Source organism: Cryptomeria japonica, chromosome 1 (genome assembly GCF_030272615.1).
Source record: "Cryptomeria japonica chromosome 1, Sugi_1.0, whole genome shotgun sequence".
NCBI classification, from domain to species: domain Eukaryota; kingdom Viridiplantae; phylum Streptophyta; class Pinopsida; order Cupressales; family Cupressaceae; genus Cryptomeria; species Cryptomeria japonica.
Window position 1 is genome coordinate 138,997,659 of NC_081405.1, and position 8,655 is coordinate 139,006,313.

Genomic DNA, 8,655 nt, shown 5'->3' on the forward strand with positions numbered 1-8,655 from the left:
AACCACTTATGCATTTGATCAACATGGCATACAAGAAAGAAACACATAAAACATTTAAAGATAATTCCATTTATCCACTTAACCATTCTAACATAAGCTAATCATACATGATAAAGCTGAATAAAGGAACATAAGAGAATACATCACATAACACCATAATGATCTCGGAGTTCACCCTTAAAGGGCTACAACTCCGGGTCTGCTCAACTGCAAGACCCCTCTGATAATTAATAAAGTTAAGAATACAAGAGGTTACACCACTACAATCCAGCCATCAAGGCAAAATATAAACAATATACAAACGACCACATCGGTCAATTAATACATAAACGATCCCTGAAAAGAACAGGATCCAGCTGAACATAATCAAAGCTAATACAAAGGCCCAGAAGAGCATCCACAAGACTGAGCCATCACCACCCAAGGTCTAACATGAAACCGATACTCACAAGGGCAGAAACGAAAGGACGACCCACGAAGGTACTCCTAACAGGACAAACCGACCACACACTAGCGAACGTAGGGACAAGTGTCATCACACAACCTGGTATGGTTACCATGGCTAGTCTTCATAGGTCCCGGCCCCATACACTGGGTTACCCTGGCAACCTAATCCGAGCTTCTGGCCCATCCAAGCCTCATGTGGACCCACACATCCTCTCGTGATGACAAGGATAGTAGTTTGCCATTTCAGGCCTTCTCACAGCATGTCGAATCTATGATAGCACTCGTCCCATGTGTGAGGCACAATTATCTTACTTAGAGATTGCATTGTAATCTACTGTTAGGTTATCACTTATTAGACTCACTTTCGACGGGTTACCCAGCACCCACTTTGGGCGCGGCCCCCAATCGAAAGCCACTTTCCCATACGACACTAGACTATACTCGGACGAACTGAAACCAAGGAATACACATGGTCAGACGAACGGAGTTCAAGAAGGAGAAACAATCATTTGGTCAAACACGACTCATAGATGCACACTTACTAACAGTACTCTAACTAGAGACCTGACCAACAACGGTCAACCACAAATCATCATTCGACTCACACAAAGAGGATATGACCAACTATGACAACATCACAATACAACAGCCAACTCAGAATCGAGGACTGAAACAGGTACCCCAAGTCAATCCATACGACAAGGACCTATCAAACAAAGCACTCTTGCCATTTCATAAGCAAAAACAAATACAGTAATTAAACTCGCATAGGCAATAAATAGGAAAGACAATATTCAACAGATGCAATCTTTTCGAATTGATCTAAACATTAAATGTCAATCAAGTTTGCTACAAGATCCAAATCAGATTACAGTTATCTACCTCATCCAGGAATAGGTTGTTCTTGGTTTTCTAACTCTCTAAGGTTCAAAGCATCGAACAGACATATAAAGCCATAATGAGTTTTTAAACCAAATTCATATTCATAAACTCAGACAACCATTAGTCAATTAAATAAGATATTTAATCTCCAAAATAACATCATTGACATACTGGTTCAAAACCACCTCTACAGTTTCACATTTTTCAATCCCAGATGCACTATACGGATCACAGAAATATAATTTTAAAAAGAAGAATCTAATGGGAGATAATCATTCCCAAAAGCATATCGTTTCAGTTTCTAATGATCAATGGTAAATTATCTCACTTACTTCTCGATTACTCAAATGATATGTTCTACGATAATATTTAACATCATCAATTAGTAATTACATCGTATTTCAACGATTTTCCAATAACATATTATTCTCTATTTTGTTTTTAAACAATACTACCTTAATTAGCCAAATGCTCTAATCAGCTAGAAGGTAAGATCTAAATTTATTAATCCAAGATCAATCAAAATATAATCGACAATATTAAATTGCAATATTACAGTTGTAGAACTTAATTAAAAGGAGTGCATAAGCCATAAAATGAAATTGAATAATAGTTAACTTATAACTTCCATTATAAAATTAATTAATATCCAATTAACATAATCAAGATTCATGCAACCTTAATCATAATTAAGAACTAATTAACACTTAACATTAAAATAATATTTAACATATTATAAGCATTTTTTTTTTGAATGGTAAAAAAAAATACATTATAAAAAAACCAATTTAAAAACTATGTTTTAAACAAAAAAACGCATTTAACAAAGGGGCGAGGGCGGGGCCCACCTCCCAACTGGGATGGTTGGGCGCCCAAGCCCTAGCCGCAGGCGCGGATGAGCACGGGCGGCGCCACGGTGGTGCCCGTAGGTGTCGCGGCATCCTGCGGCCACCGCGGCCCCTACGGCCACCGCCGTGAGCCGCAGGCACTGCGTTCGGCGAACGGGAGAAATGGAACATGCGCGAGGGACGAGCGGGGGAGAGGGGAGGAGGAGCGGGTGGAGCTCTACTCCCCGCCCTCCAACCCCAAACCAACCAAGGGTTTCAAAGTCAAAACGGCCAGCTCATTTTTTTTTAATAATAAAATTTTGATTAAAAAACGCACAGTCCGAAATTAACACAAACACCCACCACAAAATTGATAGCAATTTCAATTTAATAAAAGTTCGGTTTAAACGAACTGTGGTTGGTGTCATATTTTTGATTAAATACATTCTTCCCAAATACAAAAGGGTTTCAAACACCCAACAGCTGTGAGGAATAACACACCTCCATTAAATCTATTGATTTTTATTAACAAAACCATGCATGGCAAAAAGGATCATATTAACACAATGATACAGCCATAAAATCTTCTTGAAGAACACAACTAAAGCTTGGATTTAAACCCACAAATCCAAATTAAATCTGAAAGCAATCAAAGATTGGATTTTGGCAACAAGCAACCATTTTCATAACAACAAGGAAGAACAATTAGGGTAAACCCTACCTTCATACGCAATCCTGGAATAGCTGAAGGAGAGCCCACCTGTCAGATCCAGCAAAACTGCCTCCTCTCCAAAAACCCCCAAATTTCATCTCCAAAAATATTTTCCAACCAAAATTTCTCCAAAAATGTCCATCCTCCAAAATTTCCCCAAATTTTGGGTTATATGGAAGAGTTGACCAAAATTCCATTTTTGGAATTAAAAATTTTTATTTAAAAATAACTCTCCAAATTAATACTTTTCTAACTATAGGAACAAATTAACTTGCTTTTCAAATCCAAAATCGATTTCCTCATTTAATTAAATTTAACCTTTCAAATTTCAGAATCCAATAGAATACAATTAAGTCTATTGCGATAAATACAAAACTTTCTTTTCAACAGCATATCCAAAATGCATTTAATATTCAAAATCAGTCATTTAATCGAACTTACTCCCAATTTAAAATGAGCAATCCAATATCAATGAAAATCGCATAATGAAATTCCAATTAATTTAGTCCATTAATCTCTAATGCACAAATACATATTTAATCAAGATAATTACTAAGGACTAATTAATCAATTTAACCATACACACCAAGCGCGCAAACCGAGAAGGTCAACCAAATAGATGACTCGCAAACCCAAACAAAAAGGGATTACCGACGATGACTGGCGATGCTCACTGGAGCACGACTAAGGTCAACTAGGGTCTTACGACCACCTAATCCAACTCTAAGGATTAAAAAGGTACACTCAAACCTGCAATCCAGGTGAAGACGAACCTCGCACTCATACGACGTTGTACCTGAAATTTCCTGCAACCAAGAGTCATACATGCATACAAATATAAAATTTAATGAAAGCCTTAGTCCGATACTAATATCACGAAATAGGAACACTGAATAACTTGCATACAACTAGTGTGAAAACCACATCAACAGCTATCCGTTAAATCAAACATCTGATTGAAACATCATATTAAGATAAACTAATCAAGATTAAACCAAGGTTAGAGATTGATTAGGGTAGGGGTACTACAGGACCCAATTTAGGTCCACACATGCTAAAGCAATGATCCCAATCAGACATGTCTCGAGCATGATCACCATCAACATCCTAAATCTCTACTATAAGTCACACCAATACCACTTATGCATAACATCAAATATCTTCAACAAAGCTTTCTTGATGAAACCCTCACCAGATCAAAAAACTAGGCTTACCAGCAAATAGGATAGCATTCGATCACCAAATCAATACCAACTAACTAAACATGAATCTGAGTAGCATGAATAGAATATCTAAGCCAAAACATACTGGAGTATACTAAATCATACCAATCATAAACCGAACAACCTACCAAGACCAAAAGGATACCGATAAAGAAGCCAAAGCAGCTAGCATTGACATCAATGCAACACATAATCAATTCCTCCAAATGGCCAACACAAGGCACTAGCCTTTATTCAGAGTTTTAGATTCTCTTCGTCCTCCTATCCAAGTTCCCAATCAGTGCTAGTTGTTAGCCCCTAGTTATTTTTCCAAAAAATACCCACCCCCTTTTTTTAATGGTCATCCTTATCGACCCCTTCTTATCGGTTAAAACCTTATCAGTTGAACCTTATCATATCAGAAGATTGGATTAGGATTGTCGAGTTCCATTTCTTCTCGATGTTTATCGAATGATGACAAGAATCCCACTTCAACCTCATTTCCTTTTTCCTCCCGATGCCCAACATTCCCTTGTACACCGATGTCAGAGTATTGGATGATTCAAATCTTTCATTCATCGTGGTTCTACTTAGCTTACTATCGTGCAATGCTCATTTTCCAAGAAACAAATCAAGGAAAGATTCGCAAGTACCATTATTAATGGTAGATTAAATAGTTGGAAGCATGTAAAGGTGACATAGAAGGTTGTAGAATTTGATATTATCATATTTTTGTAGGAAATTTTATGCACCACCCTCAAGAGCCGATCAAAGTAACGCATGCTAGTATGAGTTTTCCTTTCCCAAATGGTTATCCCTCTTGATGGTTAGCTGCCATTTGATAATCCAGACATAAATTGGCCAAAAAATGAGAAAGGGAATATTATCCTAGAATTGCAATCTCTTCCATGGAAATAGCGAATGAAATTCACTAGATATAGAACCTAGGATATCATTCTATTAGAAAAGATTGTAGAGAAAGCCATAAATAATGAAAAGCATATAGAAGAATAAATTGTTGCAAGAAGAGGTCCTAATAATTATTTTTTTAAACATGGTGTTTAAGGGAGAAGGTTGTATGATACAACCAGATGTAAAGCACATGCAGGATGATATCATTTTCGACCTGACCGACCTTACTTGAGAGCGCATAAAAGATGAAGATGAATTTTTAGCAGTTCTTTGGGTTCTTAAAGAAGAGGAAATGAAAGCAAAAAATGATTGATAATTAAAATGTTGGCCAAAATACGATGCTTGAAGAAGAAGAAATATAAAGTTGATACCTGTTTGTAGTGCTAATGATGAAACCTTCTTGTAATTTTTGTTTTTATCTAGAATCATGTTTAAAATGGTCATTTCAAGACCATTGCTCTGAAAGAAACTATTTGTGGAAAACAAAAAAAAGAGGTTTTTATGTATAAATAAATGATAGAATATATTAGAAAGAAGGGGGAAGTATTGGAAAGACAAATGTTGTTTTCCGAAGACAAATATGATGTGGTTTATGTTTAGGTTTTATTGAATAGTTTATCTAATAGATCAAACTTTGTGCTGCTTTAGATAAATTGCATTTTTCTTATGTGAATGCTTCCTATTCATTTTTTTCGTATTTCAAAACATGGATAGTTCTTCTTCCTCTATTTTTTATTGTGATATAATATTTATCTTTGAATGATATTATACAACATGAACTTAGTCTTCGGTTAGGTAAATGCTTTGTCATTTGTATTTTATCTTATGTCAACTATAAATTTATAAGTTAGGAATCTTTCTTTTCTTGCTTTCTAGTTAAAATAATACCTCAAAAAACCTCAAAATTTATATCATAAGAGGGAGTTGTACCTCTAAAATTCAGAGCAAAGTTGTTGAGATGGTTGCAATTTATTCAACTATTGATTGATAATTTATTCTCTTGTGTGGGCATCGAATAATATTGTTATATTTTTGAAGGGAACAAAATCTGTCAACCAACACTACCGAGGAAAATAATATTCCCATAAGGGGGAACCCAAAGAGAAATGACCAGATCTTCAAGATGCACTCAAAATACCGGCTAATGGGGATGAAGACAAAACTGGGAAAATCAAAGTATGCAGCTCTTAAAACCTACACATGGTCGAAATGTGTGGGAAGGCTTAAATGGAAATTGAAAGGCCCCTAATGAAAGAAGTGGGAGGAATCATGATAGAATGGAGAACCAAAAATTACTGCAAAGGAAAATATGGAAGAAAAAAATCAGGGTAGCAAACTCTTTGTCATGCCTTCAAACTTGATGATGAGAATGGTTAATAAGTTGAAGGAGCTATCCCTAATTGTAAAATGGGGAGGAGGTGAAAAAGAAGAATGAATTGTAGAATAAATTGTAAAGTGGTGGAAAGAGAAATACCAAGAAAAGGTATATATACGACCCCTTAAAAATGGTTGTTTTCTAATTAAATACATATATCTATATCTAAAACAGGAGATATTGAATGGTAGACCTATCTTTCTTAAAGGTATTCACTTTGCCAAAAAGAACTAGACCCCAAAATTTGACCTGAGAAGCTCTAAAATCAATAAAGCCCTAAAATGGATTTAACTGGTGGGTTTACCGGCTGAATAATAAAGTGGGGAAGCAATTATGAGAATTGGAGATGCTTTGGGCTCATTTATAGGAGTAGACGAGGATTTGTTAAATAGGAAAATAGGGGATATAATAAAGACGTGTAGAAATTGACATGGATATGGGAATATATAGCAAGCTAGAAATAGTTATAAAAGGGGGCAAATAGAAACAAAGAATCAAAGTCTTGAATGAATTCTATCCATAAAGGTTCCTTTCTAGGAAAAAATGTAAGATGAAACCTCAACATCAAACAAACCAAAATTAAAAGGCAACTATGAATGAGAGGAAAATGGGACTAGAACTATAATAAGAAGAGATTCAAAATGAAGCCCCCTCAAAAGAAGAAGGTAGGAAATCCAAACCACAAAGTCAGAGGAGGATAGCCAAGGAAACAAAACAGATAAATTGAATGATAATCCAGAACAAAGGAAAGACACTAAGATGGAAGTAGAAGTAGTAGTGTTGTTAAAAGATATATAGGACTTAAGATAGACAATATATCAATAATTGGAAGGAGTAGGACATAAATATAATAAAAAATCATTTGAAAATCAGTAAGTGCTAGAGGAGGTGGAAGGAAGGGAGACTATTCAAAATCGAGATTCAAGTTGGGATAATGATGGGGATGATTGCATAGATTGGAAGGAGATAGAGGAATTGATGATTGAATATAGGATGATAGAAAAAATCTATGCCAAGAAAAAAGGACCTAAAATCTTTGAACGAAATAGTAGGAAGAGAACATCAAACAAATCCAGACTGAATATCTCTGTTATCCAAGAGAAAAAAAGGAATAGGAAAACTAAAAAAACTTTGGGAAGGGACTTAACCTTACCCAACTAGAATGAAGATCATAATCTGGAATGTTAGGGGTATAAATACCCCTAACAAATGTGCTTAATCAAGTGACAAATTGAGCAAGAAAAAGTGGATATGTGTGTTCTTCAAGAGACCAAGCTTAAAAGGAGGATAGTGAGAGGAGATTAAGTAAATGAAAACATTAGAAAGGATATTTTGTAAATTTTGATGGAGCCTCAGGAGGTCTGGGAATTTTATGGAATCCATGGAAATTGAAATTATAAAAAGTGGAAGAGAATATATGGTGGATAGAAAGTCAATGTAAAATATTACAAACCAATGATTTATTCAACATAATCAATGTATATGGTCCAACTCAGACTATGTAGAGAAAGGAGTTATTGTCATAGTTATCAAAGAGGCTAGAAGGACTAGCAGGGGAAAGAATATTGATGGTAGGATATTTTAATTCTACTAAAAACAATTTGGCAAAAAAGTGGGGCTCAGGAAAACAACAGTAGTTCAAAATGATTTCCAATATTTTATTGACAACAATGGTCTTAAGGATTTGTAGGAAAATAATGGCATTTATACATGGACCAATTGAAGAAAAGGATTAACCAATATTATAGAAAGGTTAGACAAATTCATGAAGGTTGGCAACTGGGATAATCTAATGCAGTTATATGAAGTCTCATTCCTTCCCCTCGTTGCATCTAACCATTTCCCTGTCCAACTGTCTTGGTTTCAAAATCAACTTCCATATGGCACCACATTCAAATTTTAAAATATGTGGCTGAGAGATCCAAGCTTGGAAAGCCTAATCAAGGAATGATGGAAGGAGGAAAACTTCAAAGAACACACATACATGTTTCAACTCAACAAAAAATTAAAGTATATTAAGATGAAATTGAAGGAATGGAATAAAAGTCATTTACAAAAAAAATGAGAATAGAAAGGAATTAGAGAATCTCAATGAAAATATCATTAAGGACGAAATGGGACAAGAGGAATATGATAGAAAAAGATTATTATGGATGGAGTTCTTGGAAATATAAGCATGGGAGGAGTGCTATTGGAGACAAAAATCTAGGGAGGTCTGGATTCAAGAGGGTGACAGAAATACAAAAAACTTTCATAGGGCCTCTACAACAAAGAAGGAGAGTGATGGATTTATGAAGA